General features: G+C 39.9%; 1 protein-coding gene across 2 annotated transcripts in view; it reads left to right on the forward strand.

Annotated features, from left to right (window-relative positions):
• The first annotated feature begins 625 nt into the window (after positions 1-625).
• The window catches only part of TMOD3 (tropomodulin 3), a 92013-nt gene continuing 79286 nt past the window's right edge, over positions 626-13352 (forward strand). For both annotated transcript variants that reach the window (XM_068551691.1, XM_068551701.1), the window contains exon 1: positions 626-794. The gene's annotated coding sequence lies outside the window, so the exon portion shown is untranslated. The remainder of the gene's footprint in view (positions 795-13352) is intronic.

Consider the following 13352-nt stretch of genomic DNA (forward strand, 5'->3'; position numbering starts at 1 on the left):
TGAAGTATTCCCGCTGTCTTCCTCTTCGCCTTCAGAGTGCCCACCTACCCCAGTTCCCCCCTTTAAGCAGCGCTTCTACTTTTTTCTCCCACTTACATCAGCCCGGTTCCACTGCCTGTTGTACAGCTTGAAGCTGGAATGCGAAGATGGGTTGGGGTGGAAACTGATCGCGGCGACATCACCCCTGGTTGCAAACCTAAGGAAATCACTAGGGCCACTATGCGATTGAGGTGACATCCGCCTGATTTACGTCCCTCGTGCTTGGCCTGTTTCCTTTTCTATCAGTTTTTCACGACAAGTTTAAAGGTCTCGATGTTATGTCCTCACATTAGCAACGAAGGGTACAACACAAGTCCTGCCTTGTGTCCCTCTTGACTAAAAGTCAAAGTAAAGAGGAAATCGATACTAAGGAGCCTCTAGCTGCTGTTTATAGCTCCCAAAGGGTCCAAGGTAGATATTTCCACTAGTAAAGGACGTTTTCTCAGGCTGGTGTAAGGCTTGGTATCCGCAGCCACTTCCAAAGTCCTGCACGCAGAAAAGACCAGGGTTTGCGCTGAGCCGCGCCCTCCTCGCTCGAACTACAACTCCCAGGATGCCCCGCGACCTGGGAGTGCGCACGCGCATCGGCGGCGGAGTGGGAACCTGGGCCGTCGAGTTGGGGGAGCTGCCGGCGGTGTATCAGACAACTCACTGGGAGGCGGCAGCAGGCAGACGGGCGGGTACTGGGAACTGAGCGGCAGGCCGTCCCCGCGGGTCTGTGAAGGAGGTCGGTGGCCCTAGCGGGCTCCAGTCAGGTAAGCCAAGACCGTGCTTTCCAGGAAGTCCGTCTGCGGGCGCGGGCAGGGAGTCGCACCGGCCATGGTGGCTGAGGCGGGAGAGGTTGCCTTCCACTGCCTGGCTGTGATCTCCTTCCCTACCAGTCCCTCTCGGGGAGCGAGGGGACGCTGGGGGCTGCTTCGGGGCTAACGGGCCGGGGTAGGAGCCGTGGGACGCGCTGGGCGTTGCCCGCGGTGGAGGCGCGCGAATCGCGAGTTGCTGATGAATCACTCGGGGGGCCTGGCCTTGCCGGGTTCGGGACCGGCCCCTTCCCCTCCCGGCTGGAGCCTGCGCGGGCCGCGATCGTGCGAGCTCGAGGTGCCTACCCTTTCCACCCCACCGAGGTGTAGCTCGGGGGACTAGCGTCTGAAAAGGTTTTTTTCACCAAGACTCCTTCAAAGGTTTCTACTGGGTGAAAGTTGCAAAGAAGAAAATGAAAAAAAAAAAAAAAGTAGGGCACACCCTTTTCTTTTTGATTGAAATCTGGCTTGTCTTGCGTTCGCCGTTTTGATCTATCTGCTCTTAGAATAAATTCCTGGCTCCTGCGCAGCACAGCTGGATCCGGCTGTGAAGTTTGTATGTTGGTTTGTTTTGAGGACGTGACTGGGTCGTTATATTTTTGCTTACAGAAATTGGTGTGTTTCCTCTGCAAGCCCGCATTCTGATTACAAACAAATGAGAAACAGCCGCAGGGGGATTTTTGTTCTGGTTTTTGGTTTTTTTATGTTTAGTTAAGAATCACATTTCCAACTTGCCCTTGGCTTCTCTTAAAACCAAAAGTCATCTGGTAATGAACACTGCAGTAAAACTTATCCCAGGAGGTCATACTTGAACAGGAAATAAGCCTGTGGAGATTTAAGTTAGTTATGTGCGGTCTCCCTTGGTTTGTAACATTTTCATGCAGCTCATGTTTCTTTTTCTGACAATTCCTTCAGGTTTATTTTTCAGCAGATTAAATTGATTAATTAATTGGCCTGTCCAAAAGTATATTAGGCTTAGAAAAATAGTTTTGTCCAACTTCATTTACCTTTGCCAGTCTCTTCTTCCTAGTCCTAGGCACCTTTCTACCCTATCACTTCTTTAAGAGCCCACAGTCATTTTATTAGAATGCTTAGAATCACCTTTCTAACACATTCCTAGGAAAGTAACAAAAAGGGAAAATGTGAGATGCAGCATATTTTGGCTCGTTTAGCTTGCTTGCTTTTGAACCTCTCAGGATTTCTAGTTTGCTCATCTTTAAAATGAGGTTGTTTGGCCAGATGACCCCAAGATTGTCAGCCCTAGATATCTGATTGTAAAAATTCATTTATTTCATTCAGTCAGGAAACACCGGCCACACCTGTCATTCCAAGCCCAGTGCTAGGCATGAAGGAACAAAACTGAGTTCTTGAGGATGTCACTGACGTAATGCTCAATTTCTTTTAATCATGTTGTTATGACTAGTTAGTGGTAGTGGTAATGAAAGTTTAGTGGTATACCCTCCAGGCCAAATTACTCTGTAATTAATAACTTAACCTAAAGTTAAATACATACAGATCAAATCCAATTACAATGATCAGTTTCCTCTAATCAGAGATTTTTCAAGTGTTAGCTACTGGTCCATTTAAATAAAACACAGGTTCAGTACAACAGAAAGGACTTGAATGGTGTAGCGTGGTGCTTCTCAAACTTTAACAGCCATAAATCACCCAGAAACTTGTAGGTTTGCAGTGGGGGCTTGGAATCTGCTGGTCAGGAAGGGAATACTGTAGTTGCAGTGGGAGGCCACACTTTGAATATCAAGGGTTAGGAGATATTTTAAGGTGTTTATAATGACAGTTTAAAGACCAGTGTTGATAAATGCTGGAGAGGGTGTGGAGAAAAGGGAACACTCTTGCACTGTTGGTGCGAATGTAAACTGATACAGCCACTATGGAGAACAGTAGGGAGGTTCCTTAAAAAACTAAAAATAGAACTACCATAAGACCCAGCAATCCCACTACTGGGCATATACCCTGAGAAAACCATAATTCAAAAAGAAGCATGTACCACAATGTTCATTGCAGCTCTATTTACAATAGCCAGGACATGGAAGCAACCTAAGTGTCCATCGACAGATGAATGGATAAAGAAGATGTGGCACATATATACAATGGAATCTTACTCAGCCATAAAAAGAAACGAAATTGAGTTATTTGTAGTGAGTGGATGGACCTAGAGTCTGTCATACAGAGTGAAGTAAGTCAGAAAGAGAAAACAAATACCATATGCTAACACATATATATGGAATCTAAAAAAAAAAAACTGGTTCTGAAAAACCTACAGGCAGGACAGGAATAAAGATGCAGACGTAGAGAATGGACTTGAGGACATGGGGAGGGGGAAGGGTAAGCTGGGACGAAGTGAGAGAGTGGCATGGACATATATACACTACCAAATGTAAAATAGATAGCTAGTGGGAAGCATCCACATAGCACAGGGATATCAGCTCGGTGCTTTGTGACCACCTAGAGGGGTGGGATAGGGAGCATGGGAGGGAGACGCAAGAGGGAGTAGATATGGGGATATATGTATATGTATAGCTGATTCACTTTGTTATACAGCAGAAACTGACACACCATTGTAAAGCAAATATACCCCAATAAAGATGTTAAAAAACAAAAAAAAGACTAGTGTTGATAGCTGTGATATGAGGTGCATAGCAATGGCTTTTTCCAACTCTCAATTTAAAAAAAGTAATCCTACTCTAACAAAAAGAATTTCCTTCACAAGTTTTCTTTTCTTTTTTCACTTCTTTTGCTCCTTCCCTTCTTTCTCTTTGATGTATCCTCTCAGCTTTTTTTCTCCTCCTCTTCCACCCTCAACTGTTTTCATTTATGTTAATTCAGTAATTCAATAATTCAACTTGTGTTTTGCCCCATCCTGTTCAAGGTATTGTCTTAGGCTCATGGTGAATACAGAGATAGAAGACATGTTTTTTGTCTGGGAGCCTACTCCCTCTGAGATTAGGCATGTGTACTTGTTTATAGTTCAGAGCACTGTAAGAGTTTTCTGTAGGGAATAAAAACTTGCGGTAGGAGTTCAAACGGACAGATCTTCCACAGTTTTCGGGGTAGAAAACAAGTGAAGTCATCTTTTTCCCACTCAGTGGTCATGTTTTCCCCCAGGCTGTACTCTCTATACTGTTTGAGTGTGTTTATGACATATCTACATAGAATATAGTACAATTTCATAAATTAATTTATTTGGAACTTGGGGTGAGCTGGCTCTATGAAAGTCAGTTAGGTCTGAGCAGTATCCTAGGGAGGATGAGAGGTTGTGAAGATGAAAATAGACCTGGATAGAGGCGCAGAGGAGGACTCAGTAAAACAGTAGAAAAGGTCTCGGTGGTTTTCAGGTGTCTGTCTGACATACAGTGCTCTTGTTATTTAGGATGTGTTACCTTTTAAAGTTCAAATTAGCTGGCAAATTATGCCAGCTTTTCAATTGTTCTTTTTTTTTTTCCATCCAGAGGTCTTTATTTTTTTAACATCTTCATTGGACTATAATTGCTTTACAATGGTGTGTTAGTTTCTGCTTTATAACAAAGCGAATCAGCTATATATATACATATATACCCATATCTCCTCCTTCTTGCGTCTCCCTCCCACCCTCCCTATCCCACCCCTCTAGGTGGTCACAAAGCACCGAGCTGATCTCCCTGTGCTATGCGGCTGCTTCCCACTAGCTATCTATTTTACATTTGGTAGTGTATATATGTCCATGCCACTCTCTCACTTCGTCCCAGCTTACCCTTCCCCTCCCCATGTCCTCAAGTCCATTCTCTACATCTGTGTCTTTATTCCGGTCCTGCCCTTAGGTTCTTCAGAATCATTCTTTTTTTTTTTTTTTTTTAGATTCCATATATATGTGTTAGCATATGGTATTTGTTTTTCTCTTTCTGACTTACTTCACTCTGTATGACAGTCTCTAGGTCCATCCACCTCACTACAAATAACTCAATTTCATTTCTTTTTGTGGCTGAGTAAGATTCCATTGTATATATGTGCCACATCTTCTTTATCCATTCATCCGATGATGGACACTTAGGTTGCTTTCATGTCCTGGCTATTGTAAATAGAGCTGCAATGAACATTGTGGTACATACTTCTTTTTGAATTATGGTTTTCTCAGGGTATATGCCCAGTAGTGGGATTGCTGGGTCTTATGGTAGTTCTATTTTTAGTTTTTTAAGGAACCTCCCTACTGTTCTCCATAGTGGCTGTATCAGTTTACATTCCCACCAACAGTGCAAGAGGGTTCCCTTTTCTCCACACCCTCTCCAGCATTTATAGTTTGTAGATTTTTTGATGATGGCCATTCTGACTGGTGTGAGGTGATACCTTATTGTGGTTTTGATTTGCATTTCTCTAATGATTAGTGATGTTGAGCATCCTTTCATGTGTTTGTTGGCAGTCTGTATATCTTCTTTGGAGAAATGTCTATTTAGGTCTTCTGCCTATTTTTGGATTGGGTTGTTAGTTTTGTTGATACTGAGCTGCATGAGCTGCTTATAAATTTTGGAGATTAATCCTTTGTCAGTTGCTTCATTTGCAAATATTTTCTCCCACTCTGAGGGTTGTCTTTTGGTCTTGTTTATGGTTTCCTTTGCTGTGCAAAGCTTTTAAGTTTCATTAGGTCCCATGTGTTTATTTTTGTTTTTATAGCTATTTCTCTAGGAGGTGTGTCAAAAAACATCTTGCTGTGATTTATGTCATAGAGTGTTCTGCCTATGTTTTCCTCTAAGAGTTTGATAGTGTCTGGCCTTACATTTAGGTCTTTAATACATTTTGAGTTTATTTTTGTGTATGGTGTTAGGGAGTGTTCTAATTTCATTCTTTTACCTGTAGCTGTCCAGTTTTCCCAGCACCGCTTATTGAAGGGGCTGTCTTTTCTCCATTGTATATCCTTGCCTCTTTTGTCATAGATTAGTTGACCATAGGTTCATGGGTTTATTTCTGGGCTTTCTATCCTGTTCCATTGATCGATATTTCTGTTTTTGTGCAGTACCCTACTGTCTTGATTACTGTAGCTTTGTAATATAGTCTGAAGTCAGGGAGTCTGATTCCTCCAGCTCCGTTTTTTTCCCTCAAGACTGCTTTGGCTATTCGGAGTCTTTTGTGTCTCCATACAAATTTTAAGATTTTTTGTTCTAGTTCTGTAAAAAATGCCATTGATAATTTGATAGGGATTGCATTGAATCTGTAGATAGCTTTAGGTAGTATAGTCATTTTCACAATGTTGATTCTTCCAATCCAAGAACATGGTATATCTCTCCATCTGTTGGTATCATCTTTAATTTCTTTCATCAGTGTCTTATAGTTTTCTGCATACAGGTGTTTTGTCTCCCTAGCTAGGTTTATTCCTAGGTATTTTATTCTTTTTGTTGCAATGGTAAATGGGGGTGTTTCCTTAATTTCTCTTTCAGATTTTTCATCATTAGTGTATAGGAATGCAAGAGATTTCTGTGCGTTAATTTTGTATCCTGCAACTTTACCAGATTTATTGATTATCTCTAGTAGTTTTCTGGTGGCATCTTTAGGATTCTCTATGTATAGTATCATGTCATCTGCAGACAGTGACAGTTTTACTTCTTCTTTTCCAATTTGTATTCTTTAATTTCTTTTTCTTCTCTGATTGCCGTGGCTAGGACTTCCAAAACTATGTTGTATAATAGTGGTGAGAGTGGACATCCTTGTCTAGTTCCTGATCTTAGAGGAAATGCTTTCAGTTTTTCACCATTGAGAATTGATGTTTGCTGTGGGTTTGTCATATATGGCCTTTGTTATGTTGAGGTAGGTTCCCTCTATGCCCACTTTTCTGGAGAGTTTTTATCATAAATGGGTGTTGAATTTTGTCAAAAGCTTTTTCTGCATCTATTGAGATGATCATATGGTTTTTATTCTTCAATTTGTTAATATGGTGTATCACATTGGTTGATTTACGTATATTGAACAATCCTTGCATCCCTGGGATAAATCCCACTTGATCGTGGTGTATGATCCTTTTAATGTGTTGTTGGATTCTGTTTGCTAGTATGCTGTTGAGGATTTTTGCATCTATATTCATCAGTGATATTGGTCTGTAATTTTCTTTTTTTGTAATATCTTTGTCTGCTTTTGGTATCAGGGTGATGGTGGTCTCATAGAATGAGTTTGGGAGTGTTCCTCTGCAATTTTTTGGAAGAGTTTGAGAAGGATGGGCGTTGGGTCTTCTCTAAATGTTTGATAGAATTCACCTGTGAAGCCATCTGGTCCTGGACTTTTGTTTGTTGGAAGATTTTTAATCACAGTTTCAATTTCATTATTTGTGATTGTTCTGTTCATATTTTCTATTTCTTTCTGGTTCAGTCTTGGAAGGTTATACCTTTCTAAGAATTCGTACGTTTCTTCCAGGTGTCCATTTTATTGGCATAGAGTTGCTTGTAGTAGTCTCTTATGATGCTTTGTACTTCTGTGGTGTCCATTGTAACTTCTTTTTCATTTCTAATTTTATTGATTTGAGTCCTCTCTCTCTTTTTCTTGATGAGTCTGGCTAATGGTTTATCAATTTTGTTTATCCTCTCAAAGAACCAGCTTTTAGTTTTATTCATCTCTGCCATTGTTTTCTTTGTTTCTATTTCATTTATTTCTGCCCTGATTTTTATGATTTCTTTCTTTCTACTAAGTTTGGATTTTGTTTGTTTTTCTTTCTCTAGTTCCTTTAGGTGTAAGGTTAGATTGTTTATTTGAGATTTTTCTTGTTTCTTGAGATAGGATTTTATTGCTCTAAACTTCCCTGTTAGAACTGCTTTTGCTGCATCCCATAGGTTTTGGATTGTTGTGTTTCCATTGTCATTTGTCTCTAGGTATTTTGTGATTTCCTCTTTGATTTCTTCAGTGATCTCTTGGTTATTTAGTAATTTATTGTTTAGCCTCCATGTGTTTGTGTTTTTTACATTTTTTTCCCTGTAACTGATTTCTAATCTCGTAGCTTTGTGGTCAGAAAAGATGCTTGATATGATTTCAATTTTCTTAAATTTACTGAGGCTTGATTTGTGACCCAAGATGTGATCTGTCCTGGAGAATGTTCTGTGTGCACTTGAGAAGAAAGTGTAATCTACTCTTTTTGGATGGAATGTCCTATAAATATCAATTAAATCTATCTGGTCTGTTGTGTTATTTAAAGCTTCTGTTTCCTTATTAATTTTCTGTTTGGATGATCTGTCCATTGGTGTAAGTGAGTTGTTAAAGTCCCCCACTATTATTGCGTTTCTGTCAATTTCCTCTTCTATATCTGTTAGCAGTTGCCTTATGTATTGAGGTGCTTCTATGTTGGGTGCATATATATTTATAATTGTTATATCTTCTTCTTGGATTGATCCCTTGATCATTATGTAGTGTCCTTCCTTGTCTCTTGTAACAATCTTTATTTTAAAGTTTACTTTATCTGATATGAGTATTGCTACTCCAGCTTTCTTTTGATTTCCATTCGCATGGAATATCTTTTTCCATCCCCTCACTTTCAGTCTGTATGTGTCCCTAGGTCTGAAGTGGGTCTCTTGTAGAAAGCATATATATGGGTCTTGTTTTTGTATCCATTCAGCCGGTCTGTGTCTTTTGGTTGGGACATTTAATCCATTTACATTCAAGGTTATTATCGATATGTATGTTCCTATGACCATTTTTTTAAATGTTTTGGTTTTGTTATTGTAGGTCTTTTCCTTCTCTTGTGTTTCCTGTCTAGAGAAGTTCCTTTAGCACCTGTTTTAAAGCTTGTTTGGTGGTGCTGAATTCTCTTAGCTTTTGCTTGTCTGTAAAGGTTTTAATTCCTCCGTTTAATCTGAATGAGATCCTTGCCGGGTAGAGTAATCTTGGTTGTAGGTTTTTCCCTTTCATCACTTTAGATATGTCCTGCCACTCCCTTCTGGCATTCAGAGTTTTTGCTGAAAGGTCAGCTGTTAACTTTATGGGGATTCCTTTGTATTTTATTTGTTGTTTTTCCCTTGCTGCTTTTAATACTTTTTCTTTGTATTTAATTTTTGATAGTTTGATTAATATGTGTCTTGGCGTGTTTCTCCTTGGATTTATCCCGTATGGGACTCTCTGTGCTTCCTGGACTTGATTGACTATTTCCTTTCCCTTATTAGGGAAGTTTTCAACTATAATCTCTTCAAATATTTTCTCAGTCCTCTCTTTTTCTCTTCTTCTTCTGGGACCCGTATAATTCAAATGTTGGTGCGTTTAATGTTGTCCCAGAAGTCTCTGAGACTGTCCTGAATTGTCTTCTTTTTTCTTTATTCTGCTCTGCAGTAGTTATTTCCACTATTTTATCTTCCAGGTCACTTATCCTTTCTTCTGCCTCAGTTATTCTGCTATTGATTCCTTCTAGAGAATTTTTAATTTCATTTATTGTGTTGTTCATCATTGTTTGTTTGCTCTTTAGTTCTTCTAGGTCCTTGTTAAACATTTCTTGTATCTTCTCCGTTCTATTTCCAAGATTTTGGATCATGTTTACTATCATTACTCTGAATTCTTGTCCTGAACTCAACTCTCCCACCTCAGAGGCACAGGTCTGACACCCAGCCGGAGCACCAAGACCCTGTCAGCCACACGGCCAGATATGTGGGGAGTTTCTTGCCTTTTGGGAAGTCTGAGGTCTTCTGCCAGCATTCAGTAGGTTTTCTGTAGGAGTTGTTCCACATGTAGATGTATTTCTGATGTATTTGTGGGGAGGAAGGTGATCTCCATGTCTTACTCCTCAGCCATCTTGAAGGTCTCCCCTTCAGTTGTTCTTAAATTTAAATATATATGACTCTGTCTTGATAAAAATAGTTGAGAGCGTTTTTCTTTAGGCTGTAATAGTGGTCAAAGCACTATTGTCCTTCCTTGCTGACATTCGATTTACATGCCTTACTCTTTCTCAGTCAGTTTTATATCTGACCCTCAAAAATGACAACTATAAAATCATTGAGAGGAAAATGGTAAAGAAAACAGAAAATTCTACTGAACTTATCATAGTCCATTAGGTATGTATTGAAATTGTGAAGAATCAAACTTGATTTGCCATTTATGAAAAATTGAACATGAACACATATAATTATATCGATCTGCCTATGTGCATCTGTAATCCATTAGGTGATTTGCAATAATGAAGGAATAGAGATGTCAGTAATCCAAAGTGGAAAGTAATTGAACATGTGTGGGGGGGTATTCTAGAATTTCATTTGAAACAAAATCATTAACTTATATCTTGAAGCAGAGTGCTACTTTGTATTGTTTTACTGAGGTGTAATTAACATTCAATAAAATGCACATATCATAAGTGTCCAGTTCTAGGAGTTCTGCCAATTTTATACACTGTAACTTCTACCAAAAGAGATAGAAAATATTTTTATCACCATAGAAAGTACCCTCATGCCGCTTTCCAGCCATTTCCCTCACCCACCCTCCGAAAGGTCACCACTTTCTTACTCTGTATTTCTGACACCATAGGTTTGTTTTGCTTAGTCTTGCACTTGACATAAATGGAGTCATACAGTAGTATGTGCTTTTTTGTGTCTGCCTCTTTCCTGTAACGTGATGTTTCTGAGATTTATCTGTGTTGTGTGTATCAGTGGTTTGTTCTCTTTTATTGATGAATAGTATTCCATTGTATGAATATACCGCAATTTGTTTATCTCATTTCTTCTTTTTTTAAAAAATTTATTTATTTTATTTATTTATTATTTATTTTTGGCTGCGTTGGGTCTTTGTTGCTGTGTGTGGGCTTTCTCTAGTTGTGGTGAGCGGGGGCTACTCTTCGTTGTGGTACGCAGCCTTCTCGTTGCGGTGGCTTCTCTTATTGCAGAGCACGGGCTCTAGGCATGCGGGCTTCAGTAGTTGTGCCTCGCTGGCTCTATAGTGCAGGCTCAATAGTTGTGGTGCACAGGTTTAGTTGCTCCATGGCATGTGGGATCTTCCCGGACCAGGGCTCAAACCCGTGCCCCCCACATTGGCAGGTGGATTCTTAACCACTCTGCTCTCAGGGAAACCCTACACAATTTAAAAAATATATTTATTTGGCCGCACCAGGTGTTAGTTGCGGCACGCGGGATCTTCGTTGCCGTGTGCAGGATCTTTAGTTGCTGCATGTGAACTGTTAGTTGCTGCATGTGGAATCTAGTTTCCTGACCAGGTATCATACCAGGCCCCCTGCATTGGGAGCACAGTCTTAGCCTCTGGGCCACCAAGGAAGTCCCCAAATTTTAATTTTTAATGTTGCCAAATTTTAGTGCTGTCAGCCTTTTTTATTTTAGCCATACTAGAGGATGTAAAATGGTACCTCATTATGGTTTTAAGTTGCATTTTCCTGATGATTAAGGACGTAGAATGCTTTATCATGTGCTAATTAGCTAGCCTTTATTTTCTTTTGTGAAGCATCTGTTCAAGTCTTTTGCCTATTTTTTTTCATTGGGTGGTTCATCTTTTTATTGTTGTTTGCAGGAGTTCTTTATATATTCTGAGTACAGGTCTTTTGTCTGGTACGTGTGTTGGAGATTTTTTTTAACCTAGGCTTTGGCTTTTCTATTTATTTTCTTCATGATGTGATGAGCAGAAATTTTTTATGGAGTCATTTTATTAACTTTTAATTTTATGGTTAGTGTTTTTTATGCCAATCCCCAGGGTTGCAAAGCTTTCTTTATAAAAAGCTTTTCTTCTTTAAAGCTTTCTTTTTCTAGGTTTTACATTTTAGATCTTTGTTCCTTCTCAGATTAATTTTTGTATTATGATGGGAGGTAGGGGTTTAGGTTTATTTTCCTTTCATACAGATATCCAGTTGTTCCAGCAACATAGGTTAAAAAAATCTTTGCCATTAGATTGACTTGGCAACTTAATTGAAAATAAGCTGAGCTACTTTGTAATTTAGTTTTGCTTATATTGTCAGTTTCTTAAGAAGGGTCCTGGGGGCTTCCTTGGTGGCGCAGTGGTTGAGAATCTGCCTGCCAATGCAGGGAACACGGGTTAGAGCCGTGGTCTGGGAAGATCCCACATGCCGCAGAGCAACTAGGCCCGTGAGCCACAACTACTGAGCCTGCGCGTCTGGAGCCTGTGCTCCGCAACAAGAGAGGCCGCGATAGTGAGAGGCCCGGGCACCACGATGAAGAGTGGCCCCCGCTTGCCGCAACTAGAGAAAGCCCTCACACGGAAATGAAGACCCAACACAGCCAAAAATAAATAAATAAATTAAAAAAAAAAAAAACAAGGGTCCTGGATCTTTAAAACAAACAAAGCAACAACTTTTATGCACCTCTTCCATACTGCAGCTAGACTGAGATTGATCCAGGGCTAGTTACCATGTATTTCCTGATGGAGGTGCTAATAATGAATTTGAATTTTATTTTATTTATTTATTTTTTGGCCACACCACGGGGCATGTGGGATGTTAGTTCCCGATCCCCGCGCCCCCTGCAGTGGAAGCGCAGAGTCTTAACCACTGGACCTCCAGGGAAGTCCCTAAGTTTTAATTTTAAATGGCTTTTCTGTGGGTTGAGTTGATGGAGCCGATCTCATTTCAGTAGAAGTTGCACCCTGAGCAAGCTATAGAGACCTTAATATTTTCCTGTTTATTGACTTGGTCAAAATAGATGTAAATATATATATATATATATATATATGTATATAAAACCCATGCATTTTAGTTTTCATCTTTCTACTACACTACTCCAGTCCAATCCTTTTTGACGCAGTTCCTGAATTTGTCTTGGAACAGTTTCTAAGGAGACAGGTTGGTTCTTTTTTCTTCCAGATTTTATTGACTGATAACACAATACAATGATAACATTTTTAAAAGAACGTCACCTTAACCATATTACTCTAATGTAACTGTTTCATTTTTCCTCATTTCCTTCCAGGCTTTGTTCATCCACATACATATTTTTGTATGGTTGAAATCATAGTGTACATGTCCTTTTCTGTGGTAACCAGTGGACATTGTGTTCTGTATGTGAGTCACCCTTGTTAGTAAAGATAAATAAAGCTGGAGATGGAGATAAGACCACTAGGGGACTTAGCAGTGGGAAATCTTGAATCCACAGCTTAATTAAAATTGAAGTAGAACAAAGTTAAGATTTTCAAAGACAAGGTTACCCTTCCATGGAAATGCAGGACAACTTTGGTTTCCTTATTCTTTCTCTCTCTCTCTTTTTAATGTATAACAGCTTTATTGAAATATAATTCACGTATACAATTCACCCATTTAAAGCGTACAAGACAATGGATTTCAGTATATTCACAGAGTTGTGCAACCATCACCACAGTTCATTTTGGAACATTTTCATCACACCAAAAAGAAACCCCTGGGACTTCCGTGGCAGTCCAGTGGTTAAGACTCCAAGCTCCCAATGTGGGGGGCGTGGGTTTGATCCCTGGTCGGGGAACTAAGATCCCACATGCCGCATGGCATGGCCAAATAAATAAATATCAATAAATTAAAAGAAAAGAAAAGAAAAGAACCCCCTTGACCATTAGTAGTCACTACCTACTTCCTCCCAACACCCC

This window comes from Eschrichtius robustus, chromosome 1, assembly GCF_028021215.1.
Source record: "Eschrichtius robustus isolate mEscRob2 chromosome 1, mEscRob2.pri, whole genome shotgun sequence".
Lineage (NCBI taxonomy): Eukaryota > Metazoa > Chordata > Mammalia > Artiodactyla > Eschrichtiidae > Eschrichtius > Eschrichtius robustus.